At 40.0% G+C, this 21,146-nt stretch overlaps 1 long non-coding RNA gene across 1 annotated transcript; it reads right to left on the reverse strand.

The window, feature by feature from the left end:
- Positions 1-15,014: 15,014 nt before the first annotated feature.
- On the reverse strand, positions 15,015-17,958 carry LOC132889270 (uncharacterized). The gene is made up of 3 exons (XR_009655045.1): positions 17,819-17,958; positions 16,272-16,394; positions 15,015-15,467 (listed from the first exon to the last, which is right to left on the reverse strand). It is a non-coding gene; the product is annotated as an uncharacterized LOC132889270 (long non-coding RNA).
- Positions 17,959-21,146: the final 3,188 nt, after the last annotated feature.

A 21,146-nucleotide genomic window follows, 5' to 3' on the forward strand; every position in this document is an offset into this window, starting at 1 on the left:
GAATAAAGTTAATGTTTTGGAATGGCCAAGTCAAAGTCCTGACCTTAATCCAATCGAAATGTTGTGGAAGGACCTGAAGCGAGCAGTTCATGTGAGGAAACCCACCAACATCCCAGAGTTGAAACTGTTCTGTACGGAGGAATGGGCTAAAATTCCTCCAAGCCTGTGTGCAGGACTGATCAACAGTTACCAGAAACGTTTAGTTGCAGTTATTGCTGCACAAGGGGGTCACACCAGATACTGAAAGGTTCACATACTTTTGCCACTCACAGATATGTAATATTGGATCATTTTTCCTCAATAAATAAATGACCAAGTATAATAATTTTGTCTCATTTGTTTAACTGGGTTCTCTTTATCTACTTTTAGGACTTGTGTGAAAATCTGATGATGTTTTAGATCATATTTATGCAGAAACATAGAAAAATCTAAAGGGATCACAAACTTTCAAGCACCATTGTATATGGCCAAAAGTTTGTGGACACCTGACCATCACAACATGAACCAGTTAACCAGCAACAGAGTCATGGTTGTCAAAGACTTACTCACTACGTTTACATGCACATAGAGAGAATCGAATTTCTGCCGTTGCTCGACTGAAATCGAAGTTCAAAATGCCATGTATACACCTTAATTCGGCTGAAATTGAACCGAACTTGATTTCTTAGAATTGAGCTACACGACCTAGATTATGCGATTTCTGCCGAGCTAGTTAGTGCATGTATACCCTATTGGCTCCTTACTTCAGCACTGCCCCTTCCGGAAGTGACAAGACCACAGGGGAAACACAACAGCCTCGGTCGGCATGACAACGAATCATGACAACGGCATGAATCTTTTATTTTTGTGGCATTGTTTGCACTGTTAAAATTTAGCTCACTTACTGTATCACCAAATACATCTGTACAGCTGTTGCATAGCTGTGAATTGTGTCGAAAAAACAGCCTCGGTCGGCATGACACTTCACCTTAGCCGCCCACTTTATTAGGAACACTTCTGTTCGTACATACAAACTACAAACACTCTTCTTAGAGTTTATTTTATTTTTAAAAGAGACAGTGTACAAATTAAACATTATCCTTGTGGTCAGGGCCCTGTACTACGAACGGAGGTTAACCTAGCCAGAAGTAACCCAGGGTTCCCCCGCTAAACCGGGGTTGACAAAACCTGGTTATCTTGTTTGGGGTTAAACGGTACTACGACGCCAGTTATGAAGTTGATTTGTTGAACCTGTGTTAACCTAATCAGGGTTAATGCGCGTTCACGTTAAAGGGGAGGTTATCAGCGCAAATCCCCACTGTTCACAATGGCACGGTCGCCGTACTTCACGGAGGAAGAATGCGCTGTCATAATGCAAAGCTACGAGGAGTTCAAAACAACATTAAGAGCAAAATCTAACACAGCGGCTGCCAATAAGGAGCGGCAAGCATGTTGGCAACGAATTGCCGATCGGGTAAATGCGCAAGTACATTCTCCCTTCTACATGTTCCAGAACAGAAGTATAGGATGAGAGAAAGCTTCATGATCAATCACAAGTCACAGAAAATGGTCCTTCGACGTGGCCCCAGTCATATATAGCTTGTTTAATGTCCGAAAAATCCTGAATAAAATTTGGTATGGTAAATTCATGGAGTAGCCTACTTAAGCTGATATGTGCACAGAGTCACATGAATTAGGATGACTGACTGTTCAGTCCCTTTGACTAAGTTGGTGTATGTCCTGTGAACATTTCAGAGGCAACAGCAGTGCCAAACGCACCTGGCAACAGGTGAAAATGAAATATAAAAACATCATTCATAATAGGGTGTGTGTGTGTGTGTGTGCGAGCAAGCATTCATTTGCCTTTTATTTATTCAAGTTTTATCTGTTTGCCTAATAGTTCAAATTGTTTTGTATATAGTTTATAATGTTGTTGTGTGATATTAATGATAATATTGTGGGAAAACTACTTTGCACGGACGTTCATTTAATTTATTCTATCGTCATTTTGTTTGTTCTATTTTTGTGTATTTTATTTATTTATCTATTTGTCTAGTTGTATCTATTTTCTAATAATAATATTTTTTTGCATTAATAGTTTGTTTTTTCCTATTAAAATCATCGTGTTCTTGTTATAACTTTATCTATTTATCTGACTGTTTAGTTGTATCTATTTTTGTTACAATTTCAATATTTTTAATATAGAAAGTTTGTTTTTTTTCTATTAAAATGTTCTTGTGTGATAACTAGTTCTTGTGTTATATTTATTGTAGTTGTATCTATTTTGTATTTTTGTAAAACAAGTGTTTTTCTATAAAATATTCTTGCGTTCTTGATAACTATGTTCTTGAGTGGCTTTTTTTTTTTTTTACAGAAAAGCCGTTCTGCATGGACATTCATTGAAGCCCACATTGTTTTTTAATGGTTATTTATGAGCGTTTAGGGGTTACAATAATGTAAGTCTAGGTTGCTTTATATAAAAGGTATGTCCAGAAATATTGATGTCACTGTCTAAGCAGAGGGATCTGGCTTCTTTAGACGCTGTCTTCTTAAAACTGAATAAATATTTAAAAAGAGCCAAATGAGCCAGTCTTTTGAACGGCTCTTTTCAAAGAACGGATCACAAAGATGCGGATCCCATCAAAGAGCCATAAATCCCATCTCTAATCTGCGCTCCGATATCGCACGGGTCATCCAGGTACGCTGGCATTGTCTCTAGAGGAAATGTCGGTGGAGAGGTGGTGTTTAAAAAGGGTGTGGTTAATCGGAAACCTCGGGTTAACCAAGAACATAACCTGAGACGAGCAGGTTTGAGATGCAGCGTGAGTTGCCATGGCAGCATACCTCGGTTTGAACATAGCCAACTTTCGTAGTATGGGTTAATCGGGAAGTTACGCTGCACGTGATCAAGTTACTCTCGAAGTTACCCTGGTAAGCCAGAAAACCCGCTTCGTAGTACAGGGCCCAGGACAGATGTCTGTCCCAGGTTATAGCAGTGCATGCTAATTTCCGCCTGTAGTCACTTTGTTTATACTCTTGAATAGCTCTTCTTCATGACAACAACCGGAAGTGTACCAACACGATGGGGCGTGTAGCGCCACCTGTGGCTCGGGTGCACAATGCACCTCATAACAATAGCTCGATTTAAACACTGTGCATGTAGGATTGGATTTCTCTGGCACCCTGCTGGGACCTTCCGCTCGATTACCGACAGCAGCTCGATTTGGATGTGCATGTAAACGTAGTCACTCACTACGTTTACATGCACATAGAGAGAATCGAATTTCTGCCATTGCTCGACTGAAATCGAAGTTCAAAATGCCATGTATACACCTTAATTCGGCTGAAATTGAACCGCACTTGATTTCTCGGAATCGAGCTACACGACCTAGTTTATGCGATTTCTGCCGAGCTATTTTGCGCATGTATACCCTATCGAGCTAGTTGTCGAGCTACTTCCGGAAGTGACGAGACCACAAGCGGGAAACACAACAGCCTCGGTCGGCATGACAACGAATCATGACAACGGCATGAATCTTTTATTTTTGTGGCATTGTTTGCACTGTTAAAATTTAGCTCACTTACTGTATCACCAAATACATCTGTACAGCTGTTGCATAGCTGTGAATTGTGTACATAAACAAGTCATTGTATTTGTGTGTGTGTATATATGTCCAACATCTGGGCCCTGTACTACGAAGCGGGTTTTCTGGCTTACCAGGGTAACTTCGAGAGTAACTTGATCACGTGCAGCGTAACTTCCCGATTAACCCATACTACGAAAGTTGGCTATGTTCAAACCGAGGTATGCTGCCATGGCAACTCACGCTGCATCTCAAACCTGCTCGTCTCAGGTTATGTTCTTGGTTAACCCGAGGTTTCCGATTAACCACACCCTTTTTAAACACCACCTCTCCACCGACATTTCCTCTAGAGACAATGCCAGCGTACCTGGATGACCCGTGCGATATCGGAGCGCAGATTAGAGATGGGATTTATGGCTCTTTGATGGGATCCGCATCTTTGTGATCCGTTCTTTGAAAAGAGCCGTTCAAAAGACTGGCTCATTTGGCTCTTTTTAAATATTTATTCAGTTTTAAGAAGACAGCGTCTAAAGAAGCCAGATCCCTCTGCTTAGACAGTGACATCAATATTTCTGGACATACCTTTTATATAAAGCAACCTAGACTTACATTATTGTAACCCCTAAACGCTCATAAATAACCATTAAAAAACAATGAGGGCTTCAATGAATGTCCATGCAGAACGGCTTTTCTGTAAAAAAAAAAAAAAACCCACTCAAGAACAGTTACCAAGAACGCAAGAATATTTTATAGAAAAACACTTGTTTTACAAAAATATTTAAGTCTGAGATACAAAATAGATACAACTACAATAAATATAACAAGAACTAGTTATCACAAGAACATTTTAATAGAAAAAAACAAAAACTTTCTATATTAAAAATATTGAAATTGTAACAAAAATAGACAACTAAACAGTCAGATAAATAGATAAAGTTATAACAAGAACACAATATTATTTTAATAGGAAAAAACAAACTATTAATGCAAAAAATATATTAGAAAAATAGATACAACTAGACAAACAGATAAATAAATAAAATACACAAAAATAGAACAAACAAAGTGACGATAGAATAAATTAAATGAACGTCCGTGCAAAGTAGTTTTCCCACAATATTATTAATATCACACAACATTATAAACTATATACAAAACAATTTGAACTATTAGGCAAACAGATAAAACTTGAATAAATAAAAGACAAATGAATGCTTGCTTGCACACACACACCATTATGAATGATGTTTTTATATTTCATTTTCACCTGTTGCCAGGTGCGTTTGGCACTGCTGTTGCCTCTGAAATGTTCACAGGACCGACACCAACTTAGTCAAAGGGACTGAACAGTCAGTCATCCTAATTCATGTGACTCTGTGCACATATCAGCTTAAGTAGGCTACTCCATGAATTTACCATACCAAATTTTATTCAGGATTTTTCGGACATTAAACAAGCTATATATGACTGGGGCCACGTCGAAGGACCATTTTCTGTGACTTGTGATTGATCATGAAGCTTTCTCTCATCCTATACTTCTGTTCTGGAACATGTAGAAGGGAGAATGTACTTGCGCATTTACCCGATCGGCAATTCGTTGCCAACATGCTTGCCGCTCCTTATTGGCAGCCGCTGTGTTAGATTTTGCTCTTAGTGTTGTTTTGAACTCCTCGTAGCTTTGCATTATGACAGCGCATTCTTCCTCCGTGAAGTACGGCGACCGTGCCATTGTGAACAGTGGGGATTTGCGCTGATAACCTCCCCTTTAACGTGAACGCGCATTAACCCTGATTAGGTTAAACCAGGTTCAACAAATCAACTTCATAACTGGCGTCGTAGTACCGTTTAAACCCAAACAAGATAACCAGGTTTTGTCAACCCCGGTTTAGCGGGGGAACCCTGGGTTACTTCTGGCTAGGTTAACCTCCGTTCGTAGTACAGGGCCCTGAAGAATGTCAATAAAAACAAAACAACTGAACTTTTTGTGTGTTTATTAAGACATAAGTTAAATTGTAAGCAAAAAAAATATTTTTTTGTAAGCAAAAAATGGACTTTAGAAAAATATTATTGTGCAAAATAAGTTTTCTTACAAAACAGTGGTCTGCGCCGGACAGTTTGTAGCCATAGTCTGTTAGAGCAAGCCTAACAGCTTGAACACGGAACTGCTAGTGTTGCCAGATTGGGGGTTTTAAGTGCATTTTAGCGGATTTGAACATGTTTTGGGCTGGAAAACGTCAGCAGTATCTGGCAACACTATAGCTCTTCTTCATGACGACAACCGGAAGTGTACCAACACGATGGGGCGTGTAGCGCCACGTGTGGCTCGGGTGCACAATGCACCTTGCACAATAGCCCGATTTCACTTGTGCATGTAGGATTGGATTTTTCTGGCACCCCTGCTGGGACCCTTTGCTCGATTACCAACAGCAGCTCGATTTGGACGTGCATGTAAACGTAGTCACTGATTCGCATGGGGCATGAAGTCTAGCCCAAATGGTCCAATCCCATAGAAGAGCTACTGTAACACAAGCTGCTGAAAAAGTTAATGTTGACACTTTTCTGATTTAGCCAGCCTTAACTTTTTCAGCCGTTTGTGTTACAGTAGCTCTTCTTTGGGACTGGACCATACAGGCTTGCAAATTAATGAGCCTTGGCTGTCCATGTTGCCAGTTCACCATTTGTCCTTCCTTGGACCACTTTTGCTAGGTACTAACCACTGCATACTGCGAACACCACATAAGATGTGCCATTTTGGAGATGCTCGGACCCCGTCATCTAGCCATCACAATTTGGCCCTTGTCAAAGTCACTCAGATCATTACGCTTGCCCATTTTTTCTGCTTCCAACACATCAACTTTGAGAACTGACTGTTCTCTTGCTGCCTAATATATCCTACTCTTTGACAGGTGCCACTGTAACAACATAATCAATGTAATTCACTTTACCTGTCAGTGCTTTTAATTTTATGACTGATCTGTGTATGGCTGTATTGGTCAGGTGTCCACATACTTTTGGCCATATAATGTATAGTCTGGCCTTGCATTAATTGTTCATACAGCATGCATAGGCCCAAATTATGTTGGGGAGAGGGCCGTATAATTAAATAATGCCTTGTTTTGTCCAGACCAGAAACCTGTCCAAACATTTTCTAAAATCACACCCAAGACTATGTGAAAGAAATGTCTTCATAGAGCCCAAGTGGTGCAAAAGAAAAGTGCCCTATCAACAGGAAATCCCATTAGTGCCACTTTCCCTGGTTGGAAGTTGTCATGTGATAGGGGAGAGTTAGTCAATAGGTGGGAATTGGCAAGCCCAAATAGCAAGAGAAAATCGGTGGAGTTGGGATGAAAAAAGAGTCTTCATTACTTCCTCTCATTAAAATTATGTAAGAACCATAATTTACCAAGATTCTTGACTTAATATTAGCATTTTGCTAACAATATTTTATGTAGAGGTTCACACTGGCTGGGGCACCATGCACACACACACTCATTCATACCTACAGGAAATTTAGCCTCGCCAGTCTGCCTACCTGCATGTTTTTGGACAGTGGAAGGAAACCACTGAACCAAGAGGAAACTCACATGAACACAGGGAGAGCTACTCGCTACTTACTGCACCACCGTGCCACCCAAGAAGCATCAGTGACGCATGAATACAAATAAAAACTGTAAGGCTAAACTAGACTATCACTCTTTTTTAATGTGCACAAATAGGATAATAAATTTACTGGATTTATTGCCTGCTGCTCATCTTTTTAACATTAGTAGTAGGCCTACAGTGAAGGGCTGCTAATGCAAATACAGCAAAAATACTAAATGGTTAACTGTTTCTGGTTTCTGAATTACAGGAACCAAGGATTGAATGTGTAGCTGAGTCTCTTGGACGTGGGATCAGTGCAGCTGTAATGTGGGGGAGCTAGAGGCATGACACATGTGAGTTTTGGCATCTTTACTGAGAACAATCTAGTGAGTGTCGTCATCCATAGTCCAAGTCAAAACACTACCAGGCAAGTACACAACAGGATAATCCATAATCAGGAAATGGGAAAAACAGGCAAAGAGGCGAAAAAACAGCCAAAGTGGATATATAAAGCACAAAGACTTACACTAAAAGGCACAAAATGCACTACAAGACTTTGCCAAGACACTGATAAACATAGAAGGTTTAAATGCACAAATCAAAAAGGGAAAATGAAGCACAGGTGAATATAATTAGAATAAGAGCCAATTATATGACAATGATAGAGATAAAACCAAACCAGGAACTAAAATTAAACAGCACATGACTTTATAGATCTCTTACATGTGACATCACACATCACATGATAATTTCTTCTGGGGAACAACCAGACACTGTCTATCCTGTAAGCAAGGCTTAAACTGTCTTAAATATGATTCATTTTTGCGCTGTTTTTGATTGTTCCAATTGTTCAAAAAGAGAAAAAGTATTATCATCTCCCTGGAACTTTGTCTTGAACTTCTGACTGTGGCTTCAGAACTTGACTTGGGTATTTCTTTATAAAGGAAATATCTCTGATCTGGGAGTAGGAGACTTTTTCACAGCAGTAGGAAAAACCCAGTACGCCTTTTTATCTGTAACTGTCAGTGAATCCCTTTGTTTCACTCCAGCTTTGAGCCCACAACAATGATGCTATGTGAGAACAGCTTTCTCCAAGGCCTGCTATACAGCTGCAGTGTGTGGCCACGATCTTGACTTTTTTTCATTGACAATCCACAGAGTTAAAGGTTTTTCGGTCATTCTTTGCGAGTGGTTAACCTGGAATAGAATATAGGTTGTATTCAATCATGTGACTTTTGCTTGCGAGTTTACTTCTGGTAAATGAAGTGGTGGTCAGACAAACCAATTTGGCTGCTGGCATGCAAAGAGCTCGTGAAACGGTCTCTGACTATTTTCGCAGTTTCGAGGCCAATGCACGGTCAAGATACCTTCAGAAAGTTGCTCTTTGCAATGGGATGGAGCCTTATAGGCTAGTAAAGAAGGATTTTTCCTATGAGTTGGAAAATTTTCCATCTGTTGAGTTCCAACATCTCAAACTACCTGGTGCTGCAGACATCATTCTACACGGACAAACAGATGAAAACCTGGAAGGGCATTGAGGCGTACAACTTTTTATATGTGGCTGGGTTAAAGATCTTGGGATCAAGACACTACAAGATCAATCCTGTATCGTTTATGCCTGGTTAACTAGGAATTTTTGGGCTTTTTATACGTGTTTTTGTGGTGGTTGCTAGGACACTACAAATTTTAGTATTGGGTGTAAACAAACCACAGCTGCTCAATTCTCAATCCTCCCTGTTCTTCTCTTCTGGCAAACAATAAGGGTTTTTTTAAATTAAAACAGAGAAAATGCAGTGAGAATGTACTTTCCAACATATATGTAGGTAATGATCGGCCACAAATCTACATTGTCACTCCAATTGTTTTGAGGAATTTTGTATGGATCATAACGACTATTAAACTCTAATTTCTGTGCATATCTATCCTTCGCTTCTTTCTGATTTAGATTATCCAAGTAATGTGGTAGTAAAGCTTTTTAGCTGTAGCTTTCTTCAAACTACAGACATCTGGCATCTTCAATATCGCTTGTCATCAGTGTGTAAGCAAAGTTCGCTTGTCCCCCAGGACAAGGGTAGCAACAGTTGCTAATGCAAATGTAACATCAGTGCATATTGCTTTGGAAGCCAAAATGCAAAGCAGGGTGAAATTTGTGTTTAAAATTGTCCCTATTGTAGTTTACTGTGAATTTAAGTCTATTCATAACTACTTCTTAGTGCTATCCAATTTCCAACTGATGGTGCAAGGTTTTTTTTTAATTGTTGTTTTGTTTTTCTCATCTCATCTCATCATCTCTAGCCGCTTTATCCTGTTCTACAGGGTCGCGGGCAAGCTGGAGCCTATCCCAGCTAACTATGAGCGAGAGGCGGGGTACACCCTGGACAAGTCGCCAGATCATCGCAGGGCTGACACATAGAAACAAACAACCATTTACACTCACATTCACACCTACAGTCAATTTAGAGCCACCAATTAGCCTAACCTGCATGACTTTGGACTGTGGGGGAAACCGGAGCACCCAGAGGAAACCCACGCAGACACAGGGAGAACATGCAAACTCCATATAGAACGGCCCCTGTCAGCCACTGGGCTCGAACCCAGAACCTTCTTGCTGTGAAGCAACAGTGCTAACCACTACACCACCATGCCACCCCCTACTGTTTTATGCGGTTATCTAATCAGCCGATCCCTTGACAGCAGCACGATGCATAAAATCATGCAGATACAAATCAAGAGCTTCAGTTAATGCTCACTTCAAACATCAGAATGGGAAAAATTGTGATCTGTGTGACTTTCACTGTGGCATGGGTGTTGGTGCCAGATGGACTGGTTTGAGTATTTCAGAAACTGCTGATCTCCTGGGGTTTTCACACACGACAGTCTCTAGAGTTTACACAGAATGGTGTGAAAAACAAAAAACACTGAGTGAGTGACAGTTCTGTGGGTGGAAACAAACACCTTGTTGATAAGAGAGGTCAGAGGAAAATGGCTAGATTGGTTCGAGCTGCCAGGACGGATATAGCAACTCATAGCAACTCTTTACAACCATGGTGAGCAGAAAAGCATCTCAGCATACATCAGCAGAAGACCACACTGGGTTCCACTCCTGCCAGCCAAGAACAGGAATCTTAGAATCAAGAACAAGTTCCTGTTAAAGTGGCCGGTAAGTGTCATATTACATATAGCCTATAGAGCCTACAGAATGAAATAAGTCATTACGCAGGGGGATTCCAGAGGCTTTAAATTCCACAGAGGAATGTCTCCTACATTTGTAAAGTGGACTTCTTGGCCTTATTATATTCCATACTCACAGTGTTGTCCAAATAATTTTTGCAAACCCTTTGAGATGATCGCTGAGGACTTATTCATAATTCTAAAATAACTATCTTAGAGGCATATTAAATGTAGAACTCGTGTGTGTGTGTGTGTGTGTGTGTGTGTGTATACAATGGCAGACTGTGAGCATGAAGGTTTCAGTGATGGAGTGTACTGTATGCTGGCACCTATAGTTGTTGAGGGAGAGTCTCACACTGCTGTCTCTGCGCATTCCTTCCTATTTGGGGGCTCAGATTTAGGAAACATGTCCTGTCAGCTGTACCCCTTAATACTGAGCACACTTGACATTCATGATTTAGTTTGCTTCTCAGACTCACAATAAGTGTACACCACTTGTAGACACTTTCATAGAAAATGCTCTTGAAAAATAATAGAAATTCATAAATACAAGATTTTGTCTATTAAAGATCATTGAACACAGATTACAATAAATCTTTCACAGGCTAAGATTATACAGATGTTCAGAGTGAATATTACTGTACCTTAATACACATTAAGGCTGAAAGTGGCTGAAAAACTTGTTGCTGAACAAATTATAAATGATTTAAACACTAGCTCTTACTTTTTGCATCCAAACCAATTTGGTTTTCGCACTAATCATTCCACTGAAACTGTCAATTGTTATTTCATTGAAAAAATTAAGTTAATGCTAGATAAAGGTGGTGTGGTTGGTGCTGTATTTCTAGATCTGAAGAAGGCCTTTGATACTATCAATCATGGTGTATTTCTTGGTAAACTTTCCACGTTTAACTTTTCATTAGGCACCATTAACTGGATACAGTCATATTTAACAAATAGGTTTCAGTTTGTTCGCATAAAGAATCATCAGTCCGATACTATTTCTTTAGCTGCAGGTGTTCTGCAGGGATCCATTTTGGGTCCACTTTTATTTTCTTTATATGTGAATGATTTGCCAATTGTATGCCCTAATTCAAACACCATAATGTATGCAGACGACACTGTAATTTTTATGCATGGTAGCAGCACAACCCAAGTAGCTGATCAGTTAACTAACTCAATGCAACGCATCACAGAATGGTTAAAGCAAAACTGTCTTCAACTGAATATCTCTAAAACAGTGTGTATGTTTTTTAGTAAAACTAAAACACACTCTCTAGAGCCTGATGTGGTTGTAGATGGGGAGCGACTACGTGTTGTTTCAGATTTTAAATATCTCGTGGTGGTCATTGATAATAACCTCACCTTTAAAGAGCATATCAAAATGGTTTCTAAGTGCATCAAATTTAATTTGGCAAACTTTAGACATGTTCGCAGTTGCATGTCAACTAAGGCTGCACTAATGTATATGCATTCAATGATCTTCTCCCATATAACATATTGTTTGACAACCTGGTCTCAAGCTAGTAATACTGCACTCAAACCACTACTTTCTTTATATTAAAAAACCATTAAGGTATTGGATAAGAAATCCAATGACTATCATCATTGCCATATTTTAATGAAATACAAATTCCTACATCTGGAAAATTTTATTAAATATTCACACTCATGTTTAATGTATAAAATTATTCATGGACTTGCTCCTCCTGTACTGACCCAGTTTATAAAGGTGGTATCAACATCTACACAGAGTGCAGCTAGAGGAGATTATGTGGTCCAGTTTAGAAAAAGTGCTTTTAGCCAGTCTGCATTTCCATCAGGGCTGCTCGTGAGTGGAATTCCATTCCAACTGACATTAGAAATCAATCAAATTATGCTTCTTTTAATTTTTTTTTAAAAAGTGGTTAATTAGTGGTCAAGGCTGTCAACATTAAATTTTAGTGCTTAATTTTTCTCCATGTTTGCTGCCCTGCCTGTCGATGTTTTTCTGATGCCATCCGTCATGTTGTCTTGTCAGTTTGTCTAGTATTACTGTTGCTTTTTGTAGATGGTTTTTTATTATGTGTTTGGTGTCTATGTTCTGCTTGTTTATGGCTTGTTAGTTTCTTATTGTGTCTTGTATTATAAATGTTGTTGATGTTTGTTGTTGTTGTTGCTTAATGTTCTTGGTTTTGTTTGTAGTAATTGTTTGGTGTTGAGTTTATGTTAGCTTGTGTGTGAATGTATTTTAGTTTATTTTTTTATTTTTATTTAGATTTAGTTTTTTTATTTGGAAATGTTTTATTTGATTATATTTAAATTTTTGTTCTTTTAGGGTGACTATTTTAACATCAGTCCAGGGACAGCAGATGCAAAATAGCCTTCTGGCTAATTCTGGCATATTTACATTTGTTTAAATGTTTTATTAATGTGCATTGTCCCTGATAACTAAACCTTAAATAAATAAATAAATAAATAAATTAGAGTCCAAATTATATGAAAGCAAATGATATACTGGAAGGTGACTTATGCACAGTAAATTATATCTAATGACAGCTTATTTGCATAACCGATGGCTTGATTGCAATTTCGGTTTGTTTTTCTTTCTGTGCAAGTTTTGCCAATATACCACTTGTGAAATCTCTTCCCCTGCTCATCTTCAGTTTGAGTGGCATTTAATTTACATACTTGGGTGTAATTATTAGTTCTGACCCTTTCAGCGCATTAATGCCTGGGGACTTGTTGCTATAAAGGGAATGCTTAGTCAGATGAGACATGACTTTGCTGAAGGCTATTGTTCTGTTTGACTTCTCTCCATTTTTATAATGACTCGCACATGCATCAGCTCTGTACCAACAGCTTGAGCAAATGACTATTTTGATCATGCACAGGTAGCTGCTTGCTAAATAAAGTAAATAAGCATTGTGCAACGCGGCAGTGTTTAAGTGTGATCTTACCCAGGGCTTTTTCATACTCACCTGAGGAACACACACAGTACAGAAATATTTTATGGGAGGCAAAAGGGCATTTGCTATTCAACTCTGGGCCGTTCTTCCTTGAGAGACTGTGGGAGATCTTGTGGATGTTTTTGAAACTCAAATTCTCAGGACTGTAATTCCTCCATGTGGATTGGGTTTCTGTTGTGTAAACATGGTCCTTATACAATTAACAGATTCAGTGTATATGCTCTGTGGTTTTCTTTTTAATGCAGCTTTGAAATAAAACTTTGTGTCTTGAGAGACAAAAATAGAACAAACTTCATCTGGCCTGTTATTGCAATATGTGCGTTCTCTGCCCAAACTGAAGGCAAATTACACAATTGAATAGGAAATCACACGTTTGAGTAAATTACGTTTAAATTAAGGGGTCTGTCATTAAATGACCCAATTTTCAAAGGGGAAGAATGCCATGTAGTCTTTTTGTGATTATGTGTGTGTGGGAAAAACTCCTGGGAATAAATGCACTCCTAATGTAATGGGGACATTTTCAGATAAATTGTCGTTTAGTGTGTGTGAGATGACATTTAAAAGTAAAAAAACAAATAAATCTACTGTTAAGTAGTGGGATCCATTTAAATCTACAGCAAACCCACCCTGTCTTTTTCATTCAAGCTGAATTCAAGGAACAATCCATCCATCCATTATCTGTAGCCGCTTATCCTGTGCAGAGTCACTGGAGCCTATCCCAGCTGACTATGGGAGAGAGGCGGGGTACACCCTGGACAAAGTCGCTAGATCATCACAAGGCTGACACATAGAGACAAACAACCATTCACACTCACATTCACACCTACGGTCAATTGAGAGCCATCAGTTAGCCTAACCTGCATGTCTTTGGACTGTGGGGGAAACCGGAGCACCCGGAGGAAACCTACGCAGACACAGGGAGAACATGCAAACTCCACATAGAAAGGCCCTCATCGGCTGCTGGGCTTGAACCCAGAACCTTCTTGCTGTGAGGAAACAGTGCTAACCACTACACCACCATGCCGCCAGGAACAATTCATTCAAGAAATATTCTTTTAAAGTGCTATTCTTATGAAAATGACATCACTCCTGGAAATTATACCTTATAAAACTAGACATGTTAAATAGTTTACTGTCTAATTTGTATTTTAATACGAGACCAGGAACATGTTCTATTTAGTTGGTAAAATTTGGCTCTTTGTGTCCACCACTACACGAATGCATTCCTGATAAGTTACTGTTAAGTCAAAGGAAGTGACGTCATATGCGCAACGCTTGAAAGTTAACGGCATTTCTGGCTTCGTCTGCTTTGCAAAGTGTAGCATGTTTTTAATTATATTTTTTAGTCCACAACAAAACTAAGAGGTCTCCTAAGAGGTGTGTCCTTCAAGGCTATTCAAGTGTAGCTGATAAAAAAGCGGAATTTTGATCCAGTATCTACCAAAGTCGGCAGGACACTTACGGAACGAATGGGTTCAATTTGTATGGACAAAGAGAGGTAACTTCAAGTGTTGAGCCTGTTGCTTGAATTTATTAGCTGTCTTTAGTCTTTCGCAACCTGCCAAACACAAGCATGAAGGCAGTGGCGCAAATGACATCACACATGCAGCGCCGCTGACCTGTAAATCGCTGGCATCTAATATTGGCAGACAAGCTTTTAGTGATTTTTTTGGAACAGAATTCAGACACAAAAAAAAAATTTTCAAACCAATTTTTTATTTATCGGTGAACTTTACAATCTATTTGAGCATATCACACACAGAAAACCTGGGATTTTATGATGTAATTTACATTAGACTAGCACTTTAAGTAAAATCTCTCGCACTTTAAATGGAACTTCAGTTTGACTGGTGTATAGAGAGCAGTGTTCAGTGACAGACTGCACTTGCATCGAATCCCTGTCCAAAATAATCAGTCCCTTCATAAATCTTTAACAGGGTTAATCATGTATAGCCAAGGTGCAAAATACACATGATGCTTTCAGGTCTTTGATGCTGCACAGCTCAGCCTGTTGTGCCAGAACACTAGTTATTTGAAGCTAAAGTCTCTCTCAGCCCTTCCCCCAGGTTAAACTCAGTCTATTATCGACTTTTTCTACTTAGCTATTGTGAACAGCACCTCTGCCATGAAAATAGGTGCATCTGGTGTTCATTTGGTGAGGTGTTTTCTCCTGCTTCTTTGTGAGAACCTTGGTTTCAGACCTCTGCTGGTTTAAAAGGCACATAGTGAAAGTGATTAGTTGTCCAGGGTCTTTGTGAGCACTTAATTAACTTAATGAGCTTGATTCAAGTCTAATTAAAGGAGAACTGAAGGCAAATTTTTTTATAATCAAAATTCTATTTATCTCATTTTATTAAATATAGGAATGCATTTTGATAGCTATTTTGTCACTGCTATAACAAGTTATGAGTGTTTGAAATATGCTCTGTAATATATCAGTCCATATTTCAAAGCAATGGCCGTAAACGAGATTCGTTGAGACCTGTGCAAGACATCGTAGGACAGAAGTAAAACATACAGCGGAAATCAAAGTGACCAACATCTGCCAACGTTGTCAAAAGACTCGTGCGCCCTCTTTCGAATGCTGATGTCATCAAGCTGGAAGTTTTGTTTGTTTTGATAGCAATCAGGAAAGTTTGAAAAAAGTAGGCAGTAATCGTCATTTAAACTCGTTTTGTGCAATATTTCATTTGGAAAACAGTTTTCAAAATGGCGGCACTGACACCTGGCTGACACTTCATGTTTCAAAGTCTCACACAAGTCTCGTGAAGATCGTGCGGATAAGTGACGCCCGCCGTGGACCAAAAGAACTACATTCAACATGGCTAAAAACCGGATAGGCCGATAAGTATAATATTTAATTGCAATTAGTTGCCAATACGAGTCACGATATAAGGTTACTAAAACCGAAAACATAATTGAATAACACGTTAATTAAGAAATAAAGCAAGTTTAAAAAATGACTTCAGTTCTCCTTTAAATGCACAGGCAAAGGGGAAAGACTGACCTTTTAATGAAGACCCATTACTTTTGAACTCTGACCCTTGGACTTGGACAGACAGGCCATGAAACCAGGGAAATCCCCTATTAAAGAGACACTCTGGGCTGGATTGAGATGCTTCACTGAGACCTGAGGATGGAGGGGAAAAGGCTGCAGCATGAAGATGAAAGGAATCAGTGGAAGGAGATATCAGTGCCCATAAATGTCCTTTGACATTGTTCAGGTGTTATACAGACATGCTGGTGCTTCTTTGTTTACTATTCACCAGCTTACAATAAAGCACCATTTAACTCTCTCTCTCTCTCTCTCTCTCTCTCTCTCTCTCTCTCTCGTTTCATGTCAGTTGAAGAACAATTAAGTAAATGTTGTAAATGTTTCTTTAGGCAAGTATAGTCATACGGCAGGGACTACAGCCGTTGACGGTAAACAGTAAGATTGAAACTAACAGTCATTCGACAGTCGTTCACACCCCTTTCATTTCTTTCAATGACTCAGTGGGCACCACATTTACTTCCCAAAACCACAATCACTCAATTTGTTATTCTTATGCTCTGGCCACCCAGCACTAAACTCTGCCATGCACTGTTAAGTTACTGACATACAGTGTTGCTCATAGACTGAAAATAATGCTTACATCAACAGCTCAACAGTAGTTTTTTTTTTTGTGTGTGTGTGTGAGAGAGAGAGAGAGAGAGAGAGAGAGACAGACAGACAGACAGACACATATGGTCTAATGGTTAGAGAAGCAGCTTTGGGACCATAAGGTCACTGGTTTGATTCCCTGGACCAGCAGGAATGGCTGAAGTACCCTTGAGCAAAGCACCTAACCCCCAACTGCTCCCCAGGCTGCTCTGGGTATGTTGTATGTTGCTCTGCATAAGACAGTCTGCTAAATGCCATTAATGTAATGTAAGATGAGAGCAGGGAGAACTATGCATTAGATATGTGTGAAATTCCGAAGGTCACTTCAGCACTCAAAACCTCAAAAAACAGCTCCACCTGGCACTGAGCAAAATGGCCACTATCTATTTTATGGCCTGTGAAATTCTCATATGTGGAGAAGGGCCCTCTCTGGACACACGGAAAAAGCGTTTTGTGCAGTGCACAAAACACACCCACACACACAGAACGAAGATAACAGGGTGGGACTCACAGGGGTCAGTGTTGAGGGGGTATGATCTCACAGAGAACACATGGACAGGATAAAAGGGGGTCTGGTTTCTGTAAAGCGTGAGTGAGGGTGCTGTAATTTATGAGCCCATGGGAAGACAACCCTGAACCCGAAACACCACAAGTAATAACCTGAGATGCTGTTTTGTGTGTGTGTGTGCAGCCAGTGGCATCTAAATTCTTTTCTTAACTTTCATCAAGTTTTGCTTCAAACCCATATGCTTCTGTTCTGCTCGTTTTAGTAAACAGATTATTTGTCAGTGTTATGTTCTGTGACTCATTATACAGATTTGAACCATCTTTATCTCATCTCATTTAAAACCTGTTCAACAAAAAAATAATAATAAATAAATATATCTGCGAATACCATCAGTGTAACTCACACATAAACAATGGGTGGTGAATCATCTGTTTCTTCTTCCTGCTGAGAAAAGTCAGTGGAATCTGTAAATACGGATGTTCAGCTCCTCCATGTGTAATACAGTTCAGCTCAGGTTATTAATGTGAGGTAGGAGAACGAATGTGAAGCTTCACATTCAGTATCAAAGACATTGTGGACCTCATCGGATGAATGACAGGAAGTCACTCTCTCACTCACACCCACCCACACACACACACACACACACAGTGAGAAGATAAGAGGACTTAAATAAGCTTTATGATAACTCTGACATTGTTGTACTTACTCACACACATATACAGTCATGTAAAAAAGAAAGTACATCCTCCTACAATTCTTTTTTTTAATTTTAAATCAGGACCTAAATAACAATTGTATGCTCATCAACCGTACAGAAAATACAGTGAGGCAAAAAAGTATTTAGTCAGTCACCAACTGTGCAAGTTCTCCCACTTAAAAAGATGAGAGAGCCCTGTAATTTTCATCATAGGTATACCTCAACTATGAGAGACAAAATGAGAAAAATCCAGAAAATCACATTGTCTGATTTTTAAAGAATTTATTTGCAAATTATGGTGGAAAATAAGTATTTGGTCAATAACAAAAGTTCATCTCAATACTTTGTTATATACCCTTTGTTGGCAATGACAGAAGTCAAATGTTCTCTGTAAGTCTTCACGAGGTTTTCACACACTGTTGCTGGTATTTTGGCCCATTCCTCCATGCAGATCTCCTCTAGAGCAGTGATGTTTTGGGGCTGTCGCTGGGCAACACGGACTTTCAACTCCCTCCAAAGATTTTCTATGGGGTTGAGATCTGGAGACTGGCTACGCCACTCCAGGACCTTGAAATGCTTCTTACGAAGCCACTCCTTCGTTGCCCAGGCGGTGTGTTTGGGATCATTGTCATGCTGAAAGACCCAGCCACGTTTCATCTTCAATGCCCTTGCTGATGGAAGGAGGTTTTCACTCAAAATCTCACGATACATGGCCCCATTCATTCTTTCCTTTACACGGATCAGTCGTCCTGGTCCCTTTGCAGAAAAACAGCCCCAAAGCATGATGTTTCCACCCCCATGCTTCACAGTAGGTATGGTGTTCTTTGGATGCAACTCAGCATTCTTTCTCCTCCAAACACGACAAGTTGAGTTTTTACCAAAAAGTTCTATTTTGGTTTCATCTGACCATATGACATTCTCCCAATCCTCTTCTGGATCATCCAAATGCTCTCTAGCAAACTTCAGATGGGCCTGGACATGTACTGGCTTAAGCAGGGGGACACGTCTGGCACTGCAGGATTTGAGTCCCTGGCGGCATAGTGTGTTACTGATGGTAGCCATTGTTACTTTGGTCCCAGCTCTCTGCAGGTCATTCACTAGGTCCCCCTTTGTGGTTCTGGGATTTTTGCTCACCGTTCTTGTGATCATTTTGACTGCACGGGGTGAGATCTGGCGTGGAGCCCCAGATCGAGGGAGATTATCAGTGGTCTTGTATGTCTTTCATTTTCTAATAATTGCTCCCACAGTTGATTTCTTCACACCAAGCTGCTTACCTATTGCAGATTCAGTCTTCCCAGCCTGGTGCAGGTCTACAATTTTGTTTCTGGTGTCCTTTGACAGCTCTTTGGTCTTGGCCATAGTGGAGTTTGGAGTGTGACTGTTTGAGGTTGTGGACAGGTGTCTTTTATACTGATAATGAGTTCAAACAGGTGCCATTAATACAGGTAACGAGTGGAGGACAGAGGACCCTCTTAAAGAAGAAGTTGCAGGTCTGTGAGAGCCAGAAATCTGCTTGTTTGTAGGTGACCAAATACTTATTTTACCGAGGAATTTACTAATTAATTCATTAAAAATCCTACAATGTGATTTCCTGGATTCTTTCCCCCCATTCTGTCTCTCATAGTTGAAGTGTACCTATGATGAAAATTACAGGCCTCTCTTATCTTTTTAAGTGGGAGAACTTGCACAATTGGTGGCTGACTAAATACTTTTTTGCCCCACTGTATTTACTCGAGGTTATTATTGCTCAAGGTGATTCCACGTGGTACTGACTTATGGGCTGTACTACATTGATTACATTTTGAAATCTGTTATGATTTTTTTTTAGTCACCTGAAGTTATTAGTTAGAATATACGTAGAAGTTATTGAGGAACACACAGTTGTTATTTAGACCCTGATAAATGAAAACATGCATCTGAAGGAGGGTGTATTTTCTTTTTCCCCATGTCTCTATCTACTTACTGGACATCTCATCTCATCTCGTTATCTCTAGCTGCTTTATCCTGTTCTACAGGGTCTCAGGCAAGCTGGAGCCTATCCCAGCTGACTATGGACAAAAGGTGGGGTACACCCTGGACAAGTCACCAGGTCATCACAGGGCTGACATGTAGACACAGACAACCATTCACACTCACAGTCAATTTAGAGTCACCAGTTAACCTAACCTGCATGTGTTTGGACTGTGGGGGAAACAGGAGCACCCGGAGGAAACCCACGTGGACAACATGCAAACTCCGCACAGAAAGGCCCTTGCTGGCCACGGGGCTCGAACCCAGACCTTCTTGCTGTGAGGCGACAGCGCTAACCACTACACCACCGTGCCACCCACTTACTGGACATGCTTGAACATATTAATGTACACACACACACACACTGTCATGCTCCGCCCTGGACTTCCACTCCGGAGATTTATTATCTCCCAGTTCAGCGCTAATCCGGATCCGGGACGGGACTTTCATCTTGCCAGCATTCACTTCCTGGTTTGCTCTGCTGTGTATAAAAAGGCCGTTCTCAGAAGGGGGACCTTGCTAGAACATCTTGTTGGTTTTTCATGTCGTCTCTGTGCCATTATTGCTTCTTGGATTTTTGCTCTCTGTTTTGCCTGTTTCTTGTCACGTTTTTTGCACTACGTTTGTCTTTTTTCATGTTTGTTGTGTTATGTTTTTGTCTCAACTTTTTTGTCTGGACTATTTTTTTATGCTAGTGTTTTTGTCCTTGCCTCTTCGTTTTTTGTCCCTAGTTTTTTCTGGATTATTTTTTAGTTTATTTTTTACTCCTATTAAATCTTTTATTATTGGATTTGCTGGTCTGTGTTCCGCTCTTGGATCCTTCTCAGCACCCCTAACAGTACGTTCTGGCCAACATGGATCCAGTGGAATTGAACCATCTGAGAACGGCTATGCAGCAACAAGGAACCCTCCTCGGGACCCACCAACAAGAACTCAAGCAGATCACCCAGAACCTGGCCACCCTGTCCAACTCACTCAACCTTCTAGCCACACAACTCCAGTACTCCCAAACCATGCCTACCCC

This window comes from Neoarius graeffei, chromosome 7 (genome assembly GCF_027579695.1).
Source record: "Neoarius graeffei isolate fNeoGra1 chromosome 7, fNeoGra1.pri, whole genome shotgun sequence".
Classification (NCBI taxonomy): Eukaryota; Metazoa; Chordata; class Actinopteri; order Siluriformes; family Ariidae; genus Neoarius; species Neoarius graeffei.